Source organism: Sander vitreus, unplaced genomic scaffold (genome assembly GCF_031162955.1).
Source record: "Sander vitreus isolate 19-12246 unplaced genomic scaffold, sanVit1 R1_20, whole genome shotgun sequence".
NCBI classification, from domain to species: Eukaryota; Metazoa; Chordata; class Actinopteri; order Perciformes; family Percidae; genus Sander; species Sander vitreus.
Window position 1 is genome coordinate 190,477 of NW_027595399.1, and position 26,075 is coordinate 216,551.

At 42.2% G+C, this 26,075-nt stretch overlaps 2 long non-coding RNA genes across 3 annotated transcripts; both read left to right on the plus strand.

Annotated features, from left to right (window-relative positions):
• Window positions 1-10,128: 10,128 nt before the first annotated feature.
• Window positions 10,129-13,049, plus strand: LOC144513197 (uncharacterized). The gene is made up of 4 exons (XR_013501092.1): window positions 10,129-10,625; window positions 10,723-11,052; window positions 11,512-11,592; window positions 12,106-13,049. It is a non-coding gene; the product is annotated as an uncharacterized LOC144513197 (long non-coding RNA).
• A 6,923-nt stretch (window positions 13,050-19,972) lies between these two features.
• Window positions 19,973-25,570, plus strand: LOC144513187 (uncharacterized). Of its 2 annotated transcripts, none has more exons than XR_013501087.1 (6): window positions 19,973-20,555; window positions 20,727-21,088; window positions 22,766-22,819; window positions 23,063-23,095; window positions 23,189-23,227; window positions 23,997-25,570. It is a non-coding gene; the product is annotated as an uncharacterized LOC144513187 (long non-coding RNA). The 2 variants fall into 2 exon arrangements; XR_013501088.1 differs by having other exon boundaries at window positions 24,434-25,570.
• The last annotated feature ends 505 nt before the right edge of the window (window positions 25,571-26,075 follow it).

Below are 26,075 nucleotides of genomic sequence, written 5' to 3' on the forward strand. Positions count from 1 at the left end.
TTAACGCTGATTGACACATAATCAAGTTTGCGGATGATTCTGTATTAATTTCGGAAGTTGAGATGTTTTGATGTTGATGTTGATAGGGGTGGTGATGCAGCAGTGGATATGACCCATACCTTTGGTGTGGGAGATCTGGGTTTGATTCCCACTGTGATACATCAACCAGTGTGTCCCTGAGCAAGGCACTTAACCCCTCGTTGCTCCAGAGGCGTGTTACCTCTGACATATGTAGACATTGTAATTCGCTTTGGATAAAAGGATCAGCTAAATGACATGTAATGATACATCTTTCATGAAAATCTTTTATTCTTGTTTTATTGACTCTGTTTTAACTTTCTCTTTTATCTGCTGGTTTAGGTTGCTTAATTTGAAAAATGAGTATCGACTAAACAGCATCGTTAAGAGGTATGGCAAAATTGGATTCACTTTGTATGTTATGTTGTGTATGGATGCTGTCTTCTGTTCTCTGCTGGCTGGAGAAAGAATTGCCCCATTTGGGCATAATGAAGTTTACTTGATCTTGATCTTGACAAAATCTTGGAGGCGCGTGGCTCAGCTCAGCGAAACAACACGAAAATAGATATCACGATGACGATATAAAAGTGATTTCTTGTTCAGCCCTGCTCTGATATTCTGTCTCTAAACCTTTTCAAAACACAAGTTTATGACTGTGTCAGTTGGCCTCTGCAGGAGTAGAGCACTAAATCATTCATTTAGAACGGTAAACAGTCAGTTTAACTGCAACTACTAAGTAGTACCAAGAGATGGAAGAGCTCATTTGTACCTGTTGGCGTTGGTCTCATTAATACCTTGATGTAATTTGTCCCGTTGGAGTATGGAATATGAGTGTATGTTATGTTGTGTATGGGATGCTGTCTTCTGTTCTCTGCTGGCTGCAGAAAGGATTGCCCCATTTAAGGATAATAAAGTTTACTTGATCTTGATCTTGAAAGGGAAAAGTTTTATGCAGCTAATATACATAAACATGGGAATAACTAATGATTAAATCTCTATGAAAGACTTACCTGCCCCAGCGATGATGATGGTCAGAAGAAGTCTCTCCATCCTCGTCTCTGCTCTGCTCCTCTCCGTCTGCGTCTGACTGCAGATGTGCAGCTGGTGAACTGACTCTCTATGTTATTCATTAACCTCCTTACTACACTCTTATGCAAAGCTGTTGCTGGGAACAACAACTTGAAGGGAAAAATAATTTCCCTGTCAGGCTTAAAGCTCTCTATGCATGAATTCAGCAGTTTTACATTTTACATTAGTGTAATACTTATTTTAATACATTGTACACTTTTCTTCCAGGGCAGCATTTCAGGCTCACCAATGGTGTATTGCTTTAACCTCTGGGTTTATAGATCATAATTACTGATAATATATGTTTGCTTATTCTGTACTGAATAACTTAATTTCTATTTTTGATGTTTGGTTTGATGGTTCAAACATGACAAGGCTTCCTCATGTCTGACTACAGCCACATGAAGTCAAGAACATCTGACAGAACAGCTGACTACATTGTGATTGTTGTTAGTTGTGTTGGGACTGAGAAAAAGTGGGATTAAACTGATCTTAACACTAGAACGGCCATGACGGTCATTTTCACCGTTGTGAAATGTATATGTGTAATAACTTTGCTGAATAAAAAAATACAATCCTGCTGGTACCTGACTTTTCCTAAAAGAGTCTGTATTTTCATTTAAAATTGTTTTTATATACATTACACAAAAGGCAAAGAAAATACAATCACTTTTACGTGTTTTTTGGCCAATTTGGTCATATTGAGCACTCAGATTTTCGCAGTATTGTTTTTAATTGTTAATTTAATTGTTTTTGCTTTTGCGCAGTTGAAGATGCATCTTGGTTACTTAGCAATAATCACAGTCTCTGTCAGAGAAACGTGACTAGCAGTCTCAAGTAAAAAGTCACTGAATGGCCGAAGGCAAAGCCAGAGTCGGTAACGTAGGCTATTACGGCGTGGATGGACTCAGTTCTGAATCAGAAGGCAAGCACGGGGTCTCACTCTGTGAAAGGCGTGGTACACGCAGGTGGCCGGTGGCTGTCTACGTGTTCTTATAACTTTATACATCCTTGAACTGGCTGGAATCATTGCACACACCCTCTCCAAGGAGTGCACCAGCAGTAAAGCGAAAGTTCATCCAGCAACTGGCAGAGAGCTGAGAGCAGAGATTATGGAGGAAAGAAGAGCAGCGGTGCACAGTCCAGGATGAGGGGGGATTGGCATCAATTTCCCTGGTGGAGGTTGCTGAGGTAGTTAAACAACTCCACAGTGGCAAAGCCCCAGGAATTGATGAGATCCGTCCAGAAATGCTTAAAGCTCTGGGTGTAGAGGGGTTGTCTTGGTTGACACGCCTCTTCACCATTGCGTGGAAGTCTGGGACGGTGCCTAAGGAGTGGCAGACCGGGGTGGTGGTTCTCCTTTTTAAAAAGGGGGACCAGAGGGTGTGTGCCAATTACAGGGGTATCACACTTCTCAGCCTCCCTGGTAAAGTCTACTCCAAGGTGCTGGAAAGGAGGGTTCGGTCGATAGTCGAATCTCAGGTTGAAGAGGAACAATGCGGATCGCAAGGATCCTGGAGGGAGCCTGGGAGTATGCCCAACCAGTCTACATGTGTTTTGTGGATCTGGAGAAGGCGTATGACCGGGTGCCCCGGGAGATACTGTGGGAGGTGCTGCGGGAGTACGGGGTGAGGGGGTCCCTTCTCAGGGCCATCCAATCTCTGTACGACCAAAGCGAGAGCTGTGTCCGGGTTCTCGGCAGTAAGTCAGACTCGTTTCAAGTGAGAGTTGGCCTCCGCCAGGGCTGCGCTTTGTCACCAATCCTGTTTGTAGTATTTATGGACAGGATATCGAGGCGTAGTCGGGGTGGAGAGGGGTTGCAGTTCGGTGGGCTGGGGATCTCATCGCTGCTTTTTGCAGATGATGTGGTCCTGATGGCATCATCGGCCTGTGACCTTCAGCACTCACTGGATCGGTTCGCAGCCGAGTGTGAAGCGGCTGGGATGAGGATCAGCACCTCTAAATCGGAGGCCATGGTTCTCAGCAGGAAACCGATGGAGTGCCTTCTCCAGGTAGGGAATGAGTCCTTACCCCAAGTGAAGGAGTTCAAATACCTTGGGGTCTTGTTCGCGAGTGAAGGGACAATGGAGCGGGAGATTGGTCGGAGAATCGGCACAGCAGGTGCGGTATTACATTCAATTTATCGCACCGTTAGACGAAAAAGAGCTGAGCCAGAAGGCAAAGCTCTCAATCTACCGGTCAGTTTTTTGTTCCTACCCTCACCTATGGTCATGAAGGCTGGGTCATGACCGAAAGAACAAGATCCAGGGTACAAGCGGCCGAAATGGGTTTCCTCAGGAGGGTAGCTGGCGTCTCCCTTAGAGATAGGGTGAGAAGCTCAGTTATCCGTGAGGAGCTCGGAGTAGAGCCGCTGCTCCTTTGCGTCGAAAGGAGCCAGTTGAGGTGGTTCGGGCATCTGGTAAGGATGCCCCCTGGGCGCCTCCCTACGGAGGTGTTCCAGGCACGTCCAGCTGGGAGGAGGCCTCGGGGGAGACCCAGGACTAGGTGGAGGGATTATATCTCTAACCTGGCCTGGGAACGCCTCGGGATCCCCCAGTCGGAGCTGGTTAATGTGGCCCGGGAAAGGGAAGTTTGGGGTCCCCTGCTGGAGCTGCTACCCCCGTGACCCGACCCCAGATAAGCAGATGAAGATGGATGGATGGATTATAGAGTTTGGAATCTGGCAGTCAAAATGACCTCTCAGGGCAGTTCTAGTCGTTATGGAATACCGGCACTTCCATTGTTCAACAAAGAAACACATGTGGCCAACATGTGTTCAGAGACAAAGGGACCATGTGTCCCACACAGGCCTGAAGCCTTCTCAAACTAAAACTGAGGCCTTAATGTAACTTGGAAAGCCTAAACTTCACACTTCGTTGTGAATGAGGGTTCAAAAAGGCTGCAGGTCCGAGAACCCTGACTTGTGTCCAGAGTACGTGTGTATGTGTGTGTATATGTCTAGGAGTTATTTTTGATCAGGATATATCCTTTAACGCCTACTTAAGACAAACCTCTAGAACAGCCTTTTTTCATCTTCGTAACATTGCCAAAATTAGGAACATCCTGTCTCAAAATGATGCTGAAAAACTAGTCAATGCATTTGTTACTTCCAGGCTGGACTACTGTAATTCCTTATTATCAGAATGCTCAAATAAAACCCTTAAGACTCTCCAGCTGATCCAGAATGCTGCAGCACGTGTTCTGACAAAAACTAAGAAAAGAGATCATATTTTATCAGCAGCTTCTCTGCATTGGCTTCCTGTAAAACCCAGGATTGAATTTGAAATCCTTCTCCTGAATGGTCAAGCACCATCATATCTTGAAGAGCTCATAGTACCTTATTGTCCCACTAGAGCACTGCGCTCCCAGAATGCAGAGTTACTTGTGGTTCCTAGAGTCTCTAAAAGTAGGATGGGAGCCAGAGCATTTAGCTATCAGGCTCCTCTCCTGTGGAACCAGCTCCCAGTCTGGGTCCGGGTGGCAGACACCGTCACCATATTTAAGAGTAAACTTAAAACTCTCCTCTTCGATAAAGCTTATAGTTAGGGAGTGAGGAGTTGCAGCGTTCGCCTATACCGGCAGGGGAGGGTGTGTAGCCACAGTCATGACGCACTGCCTCCCTATCTCGGCTTCTCTTCATAGAAAGCTTACTATATTTAGGGTATGAGGAGTTGCAGTGTTCGCCTAGACCAGCGGGGGAGGGTGTGTAGCCACAGTCATGGCGCACCCCCACCCTATCTCTGCTCCTCCCCATAGAAAGCTTACATATACTTAGGGAGTAATGAGTCACAGCGTTAGCCTAGACTGGCGAGGGAAGGTGTGTAGCCACAATCAGGGAACACAGCCTCCCTATCTCCCCTTCTCTGCCGCTCTTAGTTATGCGGTTATAGTTCTAGACTACCGGGGTACCTCCTTGGACACACTGAGCTTCTCTCTGCTCTCTCTTTCCATCTGTGTGTATTCGTGTCACAGAAATGCTTGTTTCTAACATAGCTCCAGGGAGCTTATTCCCCGGAGTCCTTATGTTCTTTTTCCGTCCAGCATCATCATCTTGGATCATGATGGCACCTACATCATGGTGGCAGCTGTCGCTGTGGTCATGCCCTACCCCCTGCTGTGCCCTATTACACCCTGCTACGCCCTGCTGTGCCCTATTACACCCTGCTACGCCCTGCTGTGCCCTATTACACCCTGCTACGCTCTGCCGTGCCTTATTACACTCTGCAACGCCCTGCTGTGCCCTATTACACCCTGCTACGCCCTGCTGTGCCCTATTACACCCTGCTACGCCCTGCTGTGCCCTATTACACCCTGCTACGCTCTGCTGTGCCCTATTACACCCTGCAATGCCCTGCTGTGCCCTATTGCACCCTGCTACGCCCTGCTGTGCCCTATTACACCCTGCTGTGCCCTATTACACCCTGCTGTGCCCTATTACACCCTGCTACACCCTGCTGTGCCCTATTACACCCTGCAACGCCCTGCTATGTCCTATTACACCCTGCTACGCCCTGCTGTGCCCTATTACACCCTGCTACGCACTGCAATGCCCGGCTTCAACTTGCTGTCCGGCCAACGCCCTGCCATGCCCTGTTACGCCCTGCTGTGCTCTACGACACCACGATCTTTATTGTGACTATTATTGCTATTGTTCATCATACCCCCAACTGGCACCGTCAGACACCACCTACCAAGAGCCTGGGTCTGTCCCAGGTTTCTTCCTAAAAGGGAGTTTTTCCTCGCCACTGTCGCACTTACACATTCATGCTTGCTCTTGGGGGAATTACTGGAATTGTTGGGTCCTTGTAAATTATAGAGTGTGGTCTAGACCTCCTCTATCTGTAAAGTGTCCTGAGATAATTCCTGTTATGATTTGACACTATAAATAAAATTGAATTGAAATTGAATTGAATATGTGTGTGTGTGTGTGTGTGTATATGTGTATGTATGTGTGTGTGTGTATGTCTGTGTATGTGTGTGTGTGTGTGTGTGTGTGTGTGTGTGTGTGTGTGTATGTGTGTGTATATGTGTATGTACGTGTATGTGTGTGTGTGTGTGAGTGTGTGTGTGTGTGTGTGTGTGCATGTGCAACCTGATCTCACAGAATTCCATGAAATGAACACGGCCCCTTAAGTTAAGGAAAAGGTCGTGGGTGGGCTTACATTTCCATGACATGTGGGACAACAACGGGATGGATGGGTTTAGGTAAAGAAGAACAGGACAGTTGGGTTTAGTTGACAAAAAATGTGACGGTTGTGTTTAGGAAACGTGACACGCGGGACACGATCCCCGGTCTCCTGGGTGAAAGTTCTGTGTTGTTTGACCCATCCTCCCCCCCAACCAACCTCCCTACGTGGATTTTTGGGCTTTCATACTACTCTGTACCGTAGTCGCTCTTAATGCTACGTCATCTTCTCATTGACTTTACATTGGCATCGTTTTCCGTGTGGCCACACGTAATGCGCTGTTAACAGTTTGTGATCATTTCACAGAATTCTGTGAGACCAGACTGCTTGTGTATCTTCTAGGAGTAGCCATTTTTGGTGTTTTCGTACTAAAACTACAAAGAGCCTCTCGCGGTGTCTCATCTGACATCTTGGATCTCGCTGCGTTTCATCCGCCATCTTGACAGACTGATCTCAAGAAGTGGCGTATGTATGACACACCAATCCGTATGCCATTATTGGCATGTTATCAAGACGCATACTCGCTTTTTAGCGTGTTTATCAACGCCGTTTGGTGTGAATTGACGCCGTAGCGAGTAGTATGAAAGGGCGAAAATCCGCAAAGTGAGGTTGGTCAGGGGGGTTGACAGTTCAAACACAGGACTTTCACCCAGGAGACCGGGGATCGGGTCCCGTGTGTGACGTGTGAAGTTTCCTTTCCACGTTCTTCTTTTCCTAAACCCAAACAATGTGAGACATAGTCTCGCGATAATATGTAGCCTGCCGTCCGTCTGCTGTATACAGCATAGACATAAACGCGGATAGCTCAAAATGCGTACAGATAACATGCCACATGGCTTTAGGAAAGTGGCATGTATGTTTACGTGAAGTCATGATGTCATGTTGATCTTGACCGCGTGCCTTAGCTACCAACGTGGCCTCTTCACCTCCCACTCTCTCTCTCTCCCACACACACACACCAACTCCTCCTTCCAGGTGACGTTGGAGGCTAAACCTCACCTTAACCCTAAACATAACCATTGCCACGTTGCCTGGAAGGCGACGTTGGGGGCTAAAAACAACAAACACCGTTTGTGTTAGTACCTTTACTGCAGTAATGTTTGAATGCAGGACTTTATCTTGTAGAGGAGTATGTTCACAGTGTGTGTTTGTACTTTTACTGCAGTAAAGGATGTGTATTTCTCTCAGGTGTGTTTCTCTGTTACGTGACAGCAGCCATCTCCTCCTCACTGAAGCGAGGCACTCAGCAGACAAACAAACAGCGCCACGCACACGCGAACTGAAATGAAGTAGTGGCAAAATGTGGCATGTAGCTTTACATGCTGTGTTCACAGTTATTTACATGTTGGATACCATTCTGTTGGACTAACGCCAAAAACAAATGGGGCACACAGCCTGCAGAGCCACATGCCACATTTAGCCAGAAGTTCATTTGCAGAGAAGATTCTGAATACTTTCTCCAACGCTGCTTTGACTTTCTATGCAAACACAGAATGATTTGAATGTTGTAACAAACTCCTGAGAGGAACTGCTGCAAGCAGCGTCAACATCTACGTTAGGGGTCGACTCATCATCGGCCTGGCCAATTATCGGGGCAATTAATTAAAAAGTGCTACAGCTCTGTGTCTCTCCCTCTGTTCTGGTCACCACTGAGTCTCACTTAATGCTCTACCCACAACAACATCTGATTTGCTAGATGTTATACAAGTAATATATAGGGTTTGGTACTCAAATTTGGTTCCAGTACCCAACGGTACCTTTTGTCGGTACTTCCTCTCTGAATTAAAAAAAACATTATTTCAGTTTTAAAATAATTCCAAACCTATTTATACGATTAACATGTTGTTATATATTACACACACAAATTATAACATTTTACACTCAATAAAAAAATAAACAAAAATAAAACCTCTCCCTCTCTCCTCCCAAACCCGTCCCCACAACCTATTAAATCAAATAAATATTAATTTGTTACACTGCACTCTAACTTTTATTCTCTATTTGTATACTATGCTATTTTAGCCTGTTTCACAAATTATGCACCCTGTTGCAGACTGTTAATATCACAGCAGACGCTAAAAAAGGAGGCAGTGTCAGGTTAGGTTAGGTTATAAATGCTCAAATAAGACACTTTAATTGTTATTTGGCTGTTGAATGAATTTCCACACCATGTTTTTCGGGATATGCATGTATGAAATAATTACGGTTTACTATGCCATGATATGAATTATTTTTCTAAAGATATCCTAACACAATACAGTACATGCATTCATTTCGCAATTGGGTATTTATCATGGAGATTATAGAGTTTGGAATCTGGTGGTGAAAATGACCTCTCAGGGCAGTTCTAGTGTTATGCCAATAAACTAGAGCACGTTTTACTCCCATCCAGGAATGCTGTGTGGGCTAGCCAGACCTTCCTTTGCAGCGCTGTGGAGGAAGGTCTGGACATCAGAGACAAATCAATTAGTGACACAGCATCCCTGGATAGAAACATAATGAATCTGAATCAGCTTGAAAAATATTTATTGCATTCTTATGATAGAGACCGTGACATCCAGTCTGCCAAAAGGAAGCAGGGACCTATTTTGAAAATATTATTAAGTTATAGAGGCCATTTAGAATAATGACTAAAAAAATATTAAATATTCCTTTAATAACTACTTCCTTAAACTGTTAAAATCATCAAGATTTTGTTTAAGTGAAGTTAAAAAAGATTTGTCTATGGGCGTTCCAAAAACCAGCTCTGACCTGGTCTCGCAGCTTTTCAATCTGCTGCTCGCATCTGGAATACTCTGCAAAAGATTGTTAAACTGGACAAACTAATTTCCATTTCATCCTCCAAAACTGCTGTCTCATCCTTGTTCACCGACAAATGCAGTTGGCTTTCCACCATTTTTCCATTATAATTTCCCAGCTAAACACTTGTTTGGTTTTTCCCTCTTCTTACTCACCCATGTACCTGTGTTCCTCTCGGTATACATGTTTACTGCTGGCTGTGTTATATTTCAAATTGTATTTTATGCAGTTGCTAGTAACCATCGAGACACGGAGGATTAAAAAAACATGATGGACTCTTCAGAAGAGCTCATTATCTTCACTCGAGTTTCTGCACAGGAAAGTCACCGGACACCACAATCTTCTGAACATCGTCACGCTGAGAGATCCAGAGAGAGTTGTGTGGAGCTGATGGTCTTAATTATCTTTTTAGCAACTCATTTGGTAACGGCTTGAATGTAACGGACGTACATTAATATCAAAAAGTTACGCACTAAAGCTTTAAACTGGCTTTGCCACTTATCAGTCCGCCATTCTAAATAAGAGCCTGTTCTAATATCCTTCCTTAACAAACTGCAGTACTCATATATAGTGTTCAAATTAAGAAATCATTTGTGATCATAGGAAACTTTTTAAGAATAACAAAGAAAGAGGAAGAAAATAAATTCCAGCAGAAACAGAAAGCTCCCAGTCCTTCAGGCTGGTCACCTTTAAACCAGCTTTATTTTGTAGGAAATATCACAAAAAAAGAAATTATAACAATTCATAACAGCTAATGGTCTAACTTATTTTACATTGTATAGCCTACGAGAGAACTTAAACCTATTTCAAGGCTAAACATACTAAACTACAATTTATTTAGGTCAAAGTACATTCCTTTTTGGTCAATAATTGCAGAACAGAAAACACAAAAAAAACATAAAGAAGGCACGTGCAGTTTCAAATGTGGATGACACACTTTCCATACTGTTTAAATCCATCATACACAACAGATTTCTTTCAACCCTCCCCCTAAAAAAAGAGGAAATGCATGGTTTTATGTTGGTATAAACTGCTGATCAACTGACGCCAACGGCACATCAGAAGAAGAAAAAAATGGAAAGCTTACTACATACACTTGCTTCGGGGAAGCTCAGCACCTATGGTACAATAATTTTGATGTTTACCTACACTATTTTGCTTGACAGGGACTTTTCATGCACCTGCAAACCACAAGGCGATAACTGCTATTTGTACCTGATTCTGCCGTCTTTTATAATCTTTCTCTTAACACTGTGGACGGACAAGACATTTCAGAGAATCTATAAATACCTGTGCTCACGTGTGTTTGAGCAGCTGCGAACCGGATCTCACTCAGTTCACAGCTGCAGTTTTTTCTGGTCTTTCTTCCATCACATTTTAAAAGCAGCTTTAGTGGGTCTGCTCTGGGTTGATTTTGTGTACCTGGATGGCGACTTGTACGTTTGCTGTTGGAATGACCATTCTGAACAACAGGCACATTTAGCCTGCAATGCCTCGGCAAAGAACACAGACAAGGGACGTGTAATCATCGCTGAACTGAAGAACAAGTCCAGGGTGAGTGTTTCCACTCTACTTGATCAGCCTGAGTTCTATCATACGAGAACCACAGAACACAGTAATGCTGCTATAACTATCTTTTCTTCCTTTTCAGTTTATTGGTGGCTGGTTACTCTTTGGTATCATATTCATGGGATCATTTCCTCCATTAGATGCATGGAGGAAATGCTGCAAAACATGTTGCTGCAACAGTCATTTTATATATCACAAACTGATATTGGAGGAGGAAGAAATCGTGCTGAAAGAGATTATGAGACAATCGGTAAAAGAAAAGTTGACTAGAGAAGTCAAGGAGAGAATATGTAATCAACAATGGGAAGAGTGTTTTTATGTAGCTGATGAGCTGATTACAGCGTCCACTGAAATGGACATTTCTGAACTTGAGAAGCAACAACAACCAGGGGCACATGAAACCCAGGACCAGGTAAAGAATCCAAAACAGCAATTGAGCTTTTTTTCATTCAGTTTGCGTCTAAAACAAAAGGTTGTATGTTGGGTTAAGGGAAGGTCCCTACAACATTCATTTTACTACACTTTGTCTACTTGTATAAATTCTCCAAAAGTTAGCATTAGATAATGTCTCATTTGCATATTTGAACATAACATTTCAGAAAACTTGAAATACAAAAAATGATTGTCTTAATGTGTGTATGTAATGGGTAATCAGTTGGGAAAGTTTCATGGTGATATCTGTTAGATAAATGTTGACCCTGTTCACCCTGTGATGTCTTTGAGTTTTACAGTCCTTACCTTTAAAGGTTTTGTTCTGGGACTCTTAGCCAGAAATCTCCACTGCATCTCTATTCACACAGGGCTTTGTTCAGATATCATCATATATCAGGATTATGTGACAACAGTTTCATGTGTTCCAAACTCGTTCTAGAAAACTCTGCAGGACTATGGACTATGGAGGCAAGAGGAACTGACGCAAGAAGAACCGAGGGAAGAAGAACCGAGGGAAGAGGTATATCCATCCATCCTTCACAAAACTGGGGTTGGGGTAGAGCGATAGAGCCACCATGCCATGCCCAAGCCCAAATGGGATATCAAACTGAAATAAGTACTAGTTTGAACATGGCTGCAAAATGTGTGTTTTTTTCGGTGCATCCTAAAGAATTGCCAAGAATGTATATATGTTCCTAAAGATGAGAACAATGTTCCCAACAAATTTTGTGAACTTAAAACCTACTTCATCCCAACAAAAGCGTGCATTAGGGGGCGCTGTAGAGCCGGGTGGCCACGCCCAAGTCACAGCGGAACTTTGTCATTTTCGCCAGGTTTGACATATGTGTCATTTTTTGTGAATTTTTGAGCATCCCGAGCTTCAAAAATGTGATTTTGCAGCAGAACAATAATCTTTTCAAAACCAATACATTCCTCACAGTTTCGTGCTCGGGCGGTAGTAGCTCTGTACATTTTGTTTTATTATTCTGTATTCACATAAACTTCCACTTGAAATAGTTTTTTCTTCAAACAGTTGGCTCCTCTTTTGGCGGAGGAGAATCCAGATTCATCAGACATGAGGCTATGAAGATGGGTCTTCTATGATGATCACAAACCTATACACAACACATACTGTTGAGAAATGATACATTGAGCTTTCACCTGTAATTGTAATGTTACTTATTTCTTTTGCTTTTTTGTTTTTGCAAAATGAACTTGATATTTACAAGTTAATTCCTTTTTAACTGCACAAATTGTTTTGGACACGCGATTAACACAAGCCTGTTGTGTGATTTGGCCCTGGGGCGCGCCGTAGTTTGGGAAATCAGGAAGCGATGCAGAAATAAGTTTAGCAGGATCTGCCGTCTGGCTCACCACGGTGGAGTGACGCGCTTCTGCAGTCTGATCTACGAGGACGCCATTGTGCTGAATGAAGCTGTTGCTGGAGAATGTGATCCGTGATGCCGTCACCTTACACTGAGCACGCCAACTTACATTTTGAACTAAATCAATGATCAATAAAAAAGCAGCTGAAGACGCAATGAAAATAATCCAAGCTCCTTGAGCAGAAACGGATAAAGTTAAGGGTCTTTTGAATGGTAGGTCTCCACAACAATAAAGTTACCTGCATGCACTGTTGATGTGACCTGAGTTAGTTTGTTGAGTCACAAATGTGCGATTAATTAGTTATTATTAGTTAAGTTATGGACAATAATGTGATTAAGAGGGATTCAATATTTTAATTGATTGACAGCCCTAGTCATTTGTAATATTTAAAGAAATGTTTCCATTGTGATTTATATTTTCTGCAATAGAATATCTTTGTCAAAGTGTTACGGTTAAATTTTTTGTACTTTCATCACATTAGTTTGCTTCAGCTTTTCTTTTTACAGCTATAGTAGTGGCATAAGTTAGCATGCACACATTCAGAGTTTCATCTGTGTTTCATTCCTTAATGAACTAAAAACATTCCTATCAGTCTCAGCTGTTCTTTGTGTTCAGTGCTGACTAATGTAAAGATTTAATGACTCAGACGATAAATAGGCTCACAGACAGCAGTCAATATTAAAACATGAAAATGTAGAAAACGGAATCAACACAGCAATGGATGCAAAACATAAACACAGAAATCCTGAGGTTCAGATATAATGATTACACAGGTTATTTCCAACTTCCTGTTGTCTTTGTCACCAAAACCATCAGAGGAAGTGAAAAGAAACAAGAAACCACAGGCCGGCACATCCACGGCTGGTAGTATATCAAATTACATTTGTTTTGAAAAGCCATTAAGTTAATATTATTAATAAAACATATTTCTGTTCACTCAGCAGTGGTTTTACCTTATTACTATTAGCCTGCATTAAAATACAACAGTTGTTTGTATTGTTGCTGTTATATTGCTGTATGAAGACTGCTGTTCATATTGTTGTTAGACGTTTGGTGAATACATTATAGCAGTTGCATTATGGGGTGGCAGTAGCTCAGTCCGTAGGGAGTTGGGTTGGGAACCGGAGGGTCGCTGGTACGTCCCCGTACGGACCGAAATACGGAGGTGGACTGGTAGCTGGAGAGGTGCCAGTTCACCTCCTGGGCACTGCCAAGGTGCCCTTGAGCAACGCACCGAACCCCCCCCTACACCGCTCAGGGCGCCTATTCAGCAGTCGCAGCCCACTCACTCTGACATCTCTCCAACAGTGCTGACCTGAACATGTGTGTGTGTTCAGGCCGGTCTGCAGTGTGTAATAACAACAGAGTGTAAATTGTAATTTCCCCATTGGGGATCAATAAAGAGTATAAATTACATTATAAAATGAAATGTGTTTTAAATGAAGTCAGTGATGGAAGAATATAAAGTGCTATACACGTGTTAGTGGCTCTAACAATGGCAGACTGGTCAGAGACCAATTCACCTTTAATTATGTTAGATGATTTATTTATTTTTGTATTCTTCAACAAAGGATCATGTATGTTCCTCTTCCATGTGCATTTTATTTGCCATTCTTAGCAGACAGTGTGTGTCCTCTCCAGTGAACTGGGACTATAATATCAGAGGATTGTACAATTATAAAACATATCCTAATTGTACAATCCTCCCTTATTATAGTCTTAGTTCACTGGACCAGTAACATTCATTGTTTACAGTGTGCATTAAATGTATCACTTAATTATCTTAATCTATCACCAAGCCAGGATGCACAGACCAGACTAGGTCAAGCCTTGCTTTATCAGTTATCCTGAATTTATAAATTCTACTTTTGTGCAACACCCCACCGGACCAGGGAGGACAACACGAGGCTTAAGAAATGTTTCTTTTTGCTGATTTATATTTTCTGTTAGAATATCTTTCAGCTCAGCGGGTGTTATGATTACATGTGTGAGACCAAAACACCTCCACGTGGATTACAGCGTCACCTAGTGGTCCAAGTGTAATTTTTGGATGCGAGGTGTATGAGGCATTGTTGATATACCCTGTAAATTTGTAGTAATTTACCTCAGTGTAAGCGGTGAATCCAAACATGGTTCCAATAGGCCACGCCCACTATGACGAATCACTGGAACATTGTAGGAGTGGCCCTATATGATACCCTCCATATTTTGTCAAAATCTGATGAGCCTTTGATGAGATATAAACTTTTCATTCTTGTAGCGCCCCCTACGTGTTGGCAAGCCTCAAGAGTGTCATGCGGAACAAGATCCTACATTTTTGTGTTGATAGCATTTAATTTAGCAGAGATATGCACACATTTATGTTTTCGTAGCTAGCTACACAAATTTGTTCATTTGCCAAGTTTGGTTCAGATCGGACGGGAGCTGCGCTGCCTCCAACCGTAAGACCCTGCAGCGCGTAGTGAAGGCTGCTGGGCAGATTTTTGAGGTCCCACTCCCCTCACTCCTGGACATTTAACATACCCGCCTCACCCGCAAGGAAACCAGCATTGTGAGTGACCTCATCCCCCCCACACAGCCTCTTCAGCCTCCGGCCATCTGGGAGACGGTACTGGAGCATCCGAGCCTGTTCCACCAGACTGGCAAACAGCTCCATTTACTTAACTTACTCAACTTTAATTGAGTGAAGTAATTAAGTAATTGTGCTTATTAACACATGATTACTGTGTATTATATTTGTAACTTACCTATAATGGGAGCAGCATTGCACTCAGTGGGAGAAGTGCTGCTGTGCTTTGGACTGAAGGATGGCTGGCAAGTCAGGAGTAAGTTTGGAGGTTGGGATGTGAAGGATCACAGAGATGGCTGTCGGTCATTCTGGTTCTCAAACTGCTTTTGTTCAGAGTTAACACAGAAAATGTTTGCTCACATATGGATGTTGAGCCGAACAGACTCATCATTCTTTTTGCATCGTGTCTCATCAGAGGGAACTTGTCTTTTTCTAAGCTCTGGTAGAAGTCGGGTAGACAGAGAAGCTGATGTTGATTCTCCAGAGAATCATCACACTGCATTTCAAAAAGTTCTAATTGCAGTTTCTCTTCCACTTCTGCTGCGTCCATCAGGAAGGGAGTCGAGAACACTTCGATGTCTTTCTCAATGACAGAAAAATCTTGGAGGCGCTGACTGAATTCTGTGATGAGAGATGCGATCACAGACACGTATTTCCCATTTTCAGCAGAAAGCTTGGCCTTTGGAAAAGCAGATTTGATTTCAGACAGCGTGGGGAAGTGCGCAACATTGAAGTTGCATAGTTGCGTCTCAAAGAGACGGAGCTTCACACAGGTTTTATGTGCGTGTAAAGTTGTGGCACAAGCTGGTCTTTGCCTTGTAGGCTCTTGTTCAGTGTGTTAAGATGATTAGTAAGATCAACTAAAAAAGCCAGGTCTGCTAACCATACAGTTCACTCAGCTCATGAAGAGGCCGGTCCTTCTCTTTGAAAAACTGGTCCATTTCTGATCTCAGGGAAAAAGAAAATGCTGCAGCACGGAGCCGCGGCTTAGCCAGCGCACATCAGAAAGGTAGAGTACGTCCCCGTATTCAGCATCAACATCACATAGTAAAGCTTGGAATTGTCTGTGGTAGAGCCCTCATGCTCGAATTACGTTGACAGTTTTCACAACAGTGTTCATCACATTGCCAAGCTGGACTGTCTTGGCTCAGAGGGCTTCTTGGTGGATGATACACTGCATTTTACCAGCCGTGCCTCCACTCTCTTGCACCTTGGCGCACACCGTAGAGGCCATTCCTCTGCGCTCACCTGTCATTGCTGAGCCCCATCCGCTGTAACTCCAGACAGTTTGTTCCATTTAAGTCCCATCTTGTCATTTGCATTTGACACAGCTTCAGAAATGTCCTTACCCGTTGTTGTGCCCTTCAGACTCCTAAGATCAAGCAGCTCCCCACAAAAAAATTAACAAACAGCTGTGCGGTGTCTGTTGCATCGGTGCTCTCATCACATGCAATCAAGTAAAAATCTAAATCACAAGCTGTATCTGACACTTGATGCTTTAGGTCAGCTGACAAGTCTTCGATTCGCCGCAAAACTGTTTCTGGACAGGCTCACTTTGAATTGCTGAATTTTCTCCGGGCACATTATTCCTGCGACTTTAGTGAGGCGCTGTTTTATGAAGTCACCATCTGAGAAAGGTTTCCCGTGTTGGGCAATGAGTTGAGCTACCTCATAACTGGCTATTGTGGCATTTTCTTGTGTTTTGTTAGCATGGAAAAAATACAGTTTTAAGTATATTAGTATTAACTTTCTGTTCTCTCTCAGCACCAGTGTAGGACGTGTAGTTTGGAGGCTTGGTTTCACAGAGTTGTCGTACATTGTACTCTTTCATCACTGCAACTGTTTCATTGCAAATCAAACAGACACACTTCCCCTTGACTTTGCTGAAGAAATATTCATTTTCCCACCGTGTCTGAAATCTCCTGCACTCACTTGCTATTTTTCTTTTCTTCGGTTCTGCCATTTTTGGGTCACTTGTTGCAAAGTTTTTCTTTGACTGCTCTTGTTTTGTGGAGAGGCTGTCTTGATCAAGACATTAGCTCCCCCTAGTGTTAAAACTAAGAAGTACAATACAGTCAAGAACGAATTTCATGTGTGGGCCATATGCCATTATATTTTTTGAATTTGGTATGGGCCAATTAAAAATGCTGCCAACTGCGGCCCGCGGGCCGTAGTTTGGAAAAACCCTGGTTTAAGGTGATGCCTCCCACCACCATCAGGGTTTTTCCCTCTATTTACTGTAAGAGCTTTGTTCAAGCGTGCCAGTCTGTGCGAGTGCAATCAGGTTGTGTTGCACGGTCCAGGTACACAGAAAAATAAACAAACCAGCATCACGGAAGACAAAACGAAAGTGAAACGCAAGGGCAGACATCGTCCTGGATGACAATGTGACAGGATAACCAGAGTGCACAACGTAGGACACATCTAGGACATTCGTAGCAAACGATTACCCTTGAACAACATCTAATCAGATTCCAAGAGTGAGGGTTATCACCTAGTTGAGAGGTTTTCCATTAGGCAGTAGTTTGATCACAGGAACATTATATGTTAGGATTTTGACCTCCTAGATAATCTTTGGGTCTGTGACTTATAGGGCGTAAATCTCATCTAACAGTTGGGAGGACAATAAACATAAAATTTCTGAAGAGCAAGTTTTTTGAAGGGTGACACAAATAATACAGCCACAATTATACTTAGTACTAATATATACTTATACGCGTTACTCTAATCTGACGTTTACATCATGAGGACAGGTCACGTTTACATCATGAGGACAGGTCACGTTTACATCATGAGGACAGGTCACGTGTACCACGCAGCGACACAAACGTGAACACCAATGGAGGGAGGAGAGAGATGCGGTTTTCTAGCTGGAAATACAGTCACTATGTTGAGTTTGTGTCAGCTAAAGACGGCAACATTAAGGTTGGTTGTCCACTCTGTGCTGGTGGCGACAACGTGCTACCTAGCTACAAAAACACTACATCAAATGTTAAGAAACATTTGGAGTCGCAGCACTGCAGTCAAACTTACAGAGCAAGTCCCAGCAGGTGGTGCAAAGCAGAGAGCAGGAGGTCCCCCACCACCCAAACAACCGAAGCTGGACCTCGGTGCTAAACCAGTAAGTGGGGGAGAGTTGAAGAAGTAGATGGGGCAGTATGTTGTAGAGGAAATGCTGCCGTTAACATGGTTGACTCGCTCTCTTTCGTGCCATAATAAACAAGATCCGTACTACTGACCATGCCCAGCTGTCTCACAGTAAACCAGCTGTCATTTTATGTTGAGGCTGTGGGGGTGTTGTCGGCAGTTGCTGAATGTAACTAATAAAGTAACTTGTAATCTAACTTCTTACTTTTAAAATCAAGTAATCTGTAAAGTAACTAAGTTACTTTTTGAAAGTAACTGTGGCAACACTGGTGTACACAGAGGAAAGCCTTAATACTATCACTAGTGTTGTGCCTGAACGCGTTCATTGAACGATAGTTCATGAACTCGTTCATATTTTGGGCGAATGTGAACTGAACGTGCTGTATTACTGCCTGATGAACGTTACTGTGAGCTCGTTCATTCTGGTGTCTGTGAACGGCACGCTCTCTCAGTTTAACTTCGTTCAATAGGGTGCCAGATTTCTATAGAGCCTTCCAGGCGAAAGCCCGTCTAAAACACACTGTAAACAGGCCTTAATAGTTACCAATGTTGCACCACCGCATGCGTCATCAAAACAAAAAGCAGCATGGAGGCGAAAGCAGCATGTAGGCAACAAAGCAGCAAGGAGACGTCGTATGATCATTTTAATGAGTTTTATGACAAGGTCGGTGAGGATGGGAAAAATCTTACATTTCTGTGCAAACTTTGCCCGCCGGCTTTCAAAAAGAAAATCCACACTTCAGTCCCATCCACAGCAGACCTGAAACGGCACGTTGAGCTGAAGCACCCGGCTAGCCTTCAAGGTATGTGCAAGCAAATAAATCTGACGCATCGTTTCAGTGTTAAAACTGATGAAATAATTACTGTCTGTGGTTCTAATGGGCTGTGGCAATAGTGTTGAAAAAGAATAGCTCGCAGCAACATCTGTCCCTGGTCTCCCTGAGACTCTACACCTGACTGTCCCTGGTCTCCCTGAGACTCTCCACCTGACTGTCCCTGGTCTCCCTGAGACTCTCCACCTGACTGTCCCTGGTCTCCCTGAGACTCTCCACCTGACTGTCCCTGGTCTCCCTGAGACTCTCCACCTGACTGTCCCTGGTCTCCCTGAGACTCTACACCTGACTGTCCCTGGTCTCCCTGAGACTCTACACCTGACTGTCCCTGGTCTCCCTGAGACTCTCCACCTGACTGTCCCTGGTCTCCCTGAGACTCTCCCTCTGACTGTCCCTGGTCTCCCTGTTCCTCAGTTCTATCTGTCTCCTTTGCCTGTGACATAGTGACGTTAGTATTTTCAAGCACCCATTCTTATAAAGATGTTACCAAATTGTCTTGTTATGAGGACTTAATGTACTTACTTGGCGTTTTGGTGTACTGAAAAAGGATCTTATTTTCGTTTTGTCTGGGACAGAGGATATATATTTAACTGATCAGCCACTTAACTTCATATTGAGCAAAACACAACTGTAGATCTTCAATATTAACCCTAATATCAGTTCACACACATACCGTTAGGCTTATCACCGTGGTAACATTTGTTGTAGACTAGTGGGTGCATTTCTATCCAACAAGCTATTAAACAAGCTAGGTAACGTTACACTGCATGAAAAGTCGGATTTTCGTCAGTAAGCTGCACTGTAGATTGTCAATCATCTAACAAAATACCACATTTCACCAAATCCATTTAAAGGAAGAGTAAGTGATGGTAATTCAGTGAATGTCTCCTCACGGTCACCTAGCTCTCTGTTTTATGTTAACACACAACCCTGGCTGTGGAAACGGAAAACACCCTCTCTTGCCAAACATGATGAAGATCGTTCTACTCATGGAGTCACTTTCTTGCCAAACAGGAAAGTCATGTTCATTGGCGATAACAAGCTTCAGCTCCATCAGAGGCAAACTGTCCGCCAAAGATGAAGGATTACCTGGGATAATTTTCTCTCTACAAAACTCGGCATTTACGCCACAATCATTTGTAATCTTTACTTACAATGTTTTGTTTGCGAAAGACGTGGATTGCACTTGCAAAAAACAAAACACTGAGTGCAATTTATACATGGCTCTGCCATTTTTTATCATATTTATCTTGATACTCTGGATGGACAAGACGTTTCAGAGAATCTGGAAATATTTATGTTGCTGTCCGTGTTCCAAGAGTACAGAGTGTTGCTGTAGCAGCTTATTTTGGGTTTTAGTCCGTCACATGATCAAGGCAGCTTTAGTTGGTCTGCTGTGGGTTACCTCTGTGTTAATCGATGGAGACTGGTATGTTTGCTGTCAGAATGATCATTCTGAACAACAGGCACAGTTAGCCTGCAAAGACAAAGACAAAGCTGACAGCTGAGGAACGCATAATCATCGCCGAACTGAAAAACTATTCCAAGGTGAGAGCTTTCTTACTTTATACACATCATGTTAGTCTGTGTTACATCTGTAGTTATAATAATGATTTACTGTGGTCTCATTCTAACTGATCAGCCTGTGTATCATCATGAAAGTACTGCAAAAACACCAATGCTGTGATTATAAAATCATATTTAATGCTCCTTTTTCAGATTATTGGCTTCTCTTTGCTCTTGTGTATCATTGTTGTGGCAGCCCTAATGTCATTCTTTAAATGGAGGAAATGTTGTGAACATTCCAGTTGTGACAGAAGAGTGCTGTATGACAAACTGATTTTGGAAGAGGAGAAAAATGTACTGAAAGAGATTTTGAGGGAAAGCAGCAAAAGAAAGGTTGACTAAAGATGTCAAGGAAAAAAATAAAAGGTCAGAAAATATGGACAAAATGTTTTGATGTTGCTGAAGAACTCATAAAGAACTCCACTCAACCCAGACTTTCTCAACAAGACTCAACAACAACAACAACAACAACTACACCTACAACAATGAGACCCACAACAACTTCCTCGAGCAAGGTCTGTTTCTGATCTAACAAGTCTGCTAATTAGTTCACTCTCTACAATAACTGCTCACCTAACCATCAATAACTCAATATGTATTTTCTATAATCTCAGAAGAGCCCAAACTGTGAAAAGGTAGATCTATAGGCCACTAGAGACTTCTGCTAAGTGAGTTTTCACAGTCATGACAAGGTCCTACAGTAGCTTAATGTTGCCACCATGCATTAGCTTTAGCTGGGTGTTCCTAATAAACTGGCTATTGAGTGTATGCAAGAGTATAATACAGTCTACAGTTTACATGTTTTATTATTTTAAACTATGTTATAAACTGCCTGCATGAGTAATGGAAATATTAAAAGCAGTAATGCAGTAATTTGTAAAGTAATTTGATTACATTTCCAAGCTTTAACTTCTTCAACACTGGCTGGTATGGGGTTTCCAAAAATGTTACAGTGTGAAATGTCTTTGGCGAAGAAGGCAAATCACTACTGACTAAGGTTCGTAGCATTTGCTTCATTTAAAAAGTGCCCCTCTTTTATTATGTGAACTCTCTTTGCTTGCTGCCGCGATAATTACTGGGTCTGTTGGATCACATTACAAAACGTCGTATATAATTTGAATAGAAAAACATTCAATAGTATTCGGTAGCACCGTCAGTCTTTACAACAGAGCCTACACAACATTTACTAGACTTGTATAAAACATATGCGTATGTGTAATGACCTGTGTGCTCGTGGTTGAAAATGAATGTAAACAAAGTGGCGTGTCAGGACTCAGCACTGACGTAGGTCTCCTTCGAGGTTAATGTCTAAAGTCCCTCTAGTAGACAGAATGTGTAACAACAACCACATGCTGATAGTGAAGCCTGAGTAGTGTAGTACATATTAGTTTTTTTTCGATTGCTAAACGACACTGGGCACAACTCGAGCTACAGTCTGCACAGCAGCAGTTCATGTGAACCAAACTCTAGTTTGTTTTTCATTGCTTGAACACAGTTTTCAAAACTCTACACACTTATCCCATGACTTTAACCACAACGTGCACAACACTGTGGATCTACAGCACTTTTTTCAAATGCTAACACACTGCTGTCAAAACTGTTAACCACACACTCAAAACAGAATGGATTTCAGCCCGGTGCATTTCAAACACTGCTAACTGCAACTTTAACTGAAAAACTTGTTAGTGAACACATACTGTATACAGTATATAGGAAAAGCTCATGAAGCCACCGAATAAGAATGAAACAGTTATACACTGTACCGTTTGAAGGAAACAGTGAACAGTTAAAAGAGCAATGATACCAATATTACATGTCATTTAGCTGACGCTTTTATCCAAAGCAACTTGCCACAGCTGATATAGCTCCAGAGTGAACAGAACTGCGTCCATGGCAATGCTCTGCATTTCATGGCAACGGTCTGTTATGAAGAAAATATCAGACAGCAGAATGCCTTAGAATTCAACCAAGCCATGTCATAATCAAATATAATTTGAATGAAATTGGTATGGTATTATGGAGGAAGATTGACAGCTCTAATAAATACTACAGACACATCCAGGTCATAATATCCAGGACAAGGGCAACTGGACTTGGTTAAGTTCTTCATTACATTTGGACATTGAGGTTAACACATCAGCACCGACACTTTTGACCCACCGCGTCTTGTTTTCTGTTTCTATATGTGTCAGATGCAAGGATTGAGCATTACTAAGGCTTCGAAAGGGTATTGTACTTTTCCCCAAGTAAGTATTACTGACAAGGAATTTGCCTTGGTGTTTAGTCCATACATAAACATATTAAAAGCACATAAACAATGAAGCAAAGTACGGCAACAGATGAACATAAATATAAAATAGAAATATTACAATAAAAACATGTGAAACAGATTTGTAAGAGATAATGTAGAGCACACAGCTCACTTCAATTATTTTCATGTTTTCATTCTGAAAATTGAACTTTAACTTAATGTATGAAACTCTTTGCAGGACAACAAACGGTACATATCTCCCTTGACGATGGTGAATACATTTATATCTGTCTGTCAAAACTAAACAAACATGGACAAAAAAAATGTGGTAAAAAGTGAAGAAATTTTTTTTTAAATGTTGCAGGAGATGAAAATTCTCTCCAAAAGTCCAACAGGAAGCGAGGTAAAGAATCAACACCTGTTGAGCTTCACTTTTCTTTGTTATTTTACTTTGTATATCTCTACAAATATTAGATGGATTGTCATGATTTTGTACAAACATTCATGGTTCCCAGAGGAGGAATCCTACTGAGTTTGGTGAAGCCCTGACTGTCATGGTTGTGGTTTTTCCTGTTTATGTTAGTATTTCATTCCCTGTTTCCTTGTTATTTTACTGTCTCCTGTGTTCCTGTATTCTCTGCTGTGTTTTACCCTGTTTCATCCTTGTGTATCTTTCATGCTTCAGTTGTAGAGTCTATTTCTCCTGTGTTGTGTCTTGTTTTACTTCCTGTCTTGTGTTTTCCCACCTCTGTGATTGTCTTCCCTGCCCTGATGTGTTCCACCTGTTCATCTGTCCCTCGTTACCTGGTGCATTTAGTCTGTTTGCATTCTTTGTCTGTTGTGGGCTTGTCCTCATACCTTTGTTGAGAAGTCTCTGCCTGTGCCTGCTCTATTCTGTCTTCATGGAGTTTCCCTGTGTTTCTGGATTTTAACCTGTGTTTTGGATGTATCACCAGCTTACGTGTCTGTAAGTTCTCTTTGTGTTTCTTATTAAACTCCTTCATATGAACTGCATCCCTGTCCTCGCCTCATTCTGCATTGGTGTGCCTGACACTGACTCTCTCTGAGCTTTCCCCAATTCTGAACCAAAAGAAGGCCTGGGTTTGAGCCAACAGTTTCCCCTTAAAACATGAAATCCCTTCCCCTCTCTCTCCCCTCTTATCTGTCTTCAGCTGTCTTCAAATAAAGGCCACAAAAAGGCCGAAAAACTAATCTTAAAGAAACATGAGATTCCTGTCACTAATCTGTTGGGTACTCATAAACAAAGTGAGTGTGTGTGTGTGTGTGTGTGTGTGTGTGTGTGTGTGTGTGTGTGTGTGTGTGTGTGTGTGTGTGTATATATATCCTGTAGAATGAAGACTTTGGTAAAACATTTTTAATTCATTAATAAACTCTGTCGTAAAAAAAAAAAGCAGGTTCACATAACATTGTATAATGAGTTTTATGAATGTATTATTTTAGTATTACGTATTTCACAGTGTCATGGTTATATCACATATATTGTCTATGTCTATCTATACTGTATTTTTAACACTTTGGACCTCAGTACATAAGTAGTGTCTATCATTTTTGGCTCAATTTATTTTATTTTTTTTCTGTTTCCAAACAGGAACTCCTTACTGATTTAACTGACCAGAATCCGAGGGTCCAGTGATGATTCAACTCTACATAACTCAGTCAGCAGATATGTTGCTGATTCTCCACAAATATGGGGCTTTAATCAGGGATTGAGAGATGCATTTTGTTCCAACAATACAACTGTTTGTTCACTTTGTGACGGCCATCATGTCTCTTCTGGTGTTTTTCTCTGTGCTGCCTTGCAGCTCCATGGGCGGTGCCAAATCAGTGCAACAGGAAGCACCTGGCCAGTCTCCAGGAGTCCTTCAAGTGTTCATATTATGCTTGTTGGCCTTTTCCCTTTTTTTTTTTATATATATATATATTTTTTTTTTTTTTTTGTGCTCGTTATAGGTTTACAAAGTGAAAAAGCCCAAAGTCCCCCCCCAAAGGGACTTACCATCTCCAACAGAAAACACTGTTCACAAACTGCTCCAAACAGCTCTATTGTAGTCCAGCCTTTACTTCAGAGACAAACGTGGTCACTTTGGAACACACGTTATAATGCTCCCCTAGCTGCTAGCATGACACGCCCTCATACTCTGCTTCTGACTGGCTAGTAGTCCTTACCTAGGTACTGTCAGGGACACGCCCTCATACTCTGCTTCTGACTGGCTAGTAGTCCTTACCTAGGTACTGTCAGGACACGCCCTCATACTCTGCTTCTGACTGGCTAGTAGTCCTTACCTAGCTACTGTCAGGGCCCTCATACTCTGCTTCTGACTGGCTAGTAGTCCTTACCTAGCTACTGAGCGTGTAGTCCTTACCTAGCTACTGAGCATGTGCGACTGCCAACAAAGATGTTCCAGCAGTGAGAGGTCTCACTCTGTAGCTAAAACAGAGACCTGAACACAGGGTGAAAAGAGGAGCTGCAGCAATGAGCAGTACAACAACAATATGGTGTTTTTTTGAAAATTAAACCATGTAAACTTATTCTGGTACAACCTCTAAAGACAATTATGAACCTGAAAATGAGCAGAATATGAGCACTTTAAGTCTAAATCTTACGTTCAATGTCTAACTGTCACAGAAATATGCGGTGCGAGGGCCCGTTCATCACTGCTCACAGCTTTATGTTATTTTTGTTTGTTTTTACCAAAACACATGTAATAAACACATTTATTAGGGATCTCTTATAAACCATGTATGTTGTGTAATAATTAGCTTGTCAGCGCTCTCTGGTGGACAAACTCTGACATAGCTTCATGATAACCTCAAACATAAACAGAATATGAATCCCTTTTCTCTGAGCTGAATGCAGTTAAATCATAAAACACATTCATGATTTGTATTAACCCTTACATTTAATAATAATCATATATGTATATATTGTGTTTTAACTCATCATTGTACACCATAAACTAAACTTCATTAAACTTTAAAGACAGCGGTGGTAGAAAGTATCTCTGGACATTTATTCACTTTAAGACTTTAATCTCGTACTCTGCCATGTTCTGCATCATAACTATCATTATTTTATATATTACAATTCAGTTAGAATGTTAAAAGAAATAAAACTGATTTTCCATCCCCTAGTCTGGATCATCGACGGTTCATTCCACAGAACACCCTTCCTCTCTCTCTCTCTGTGTGTTTCTGTTCTCAAACTCCCTTCTCTTCAGGAAACAACAAAC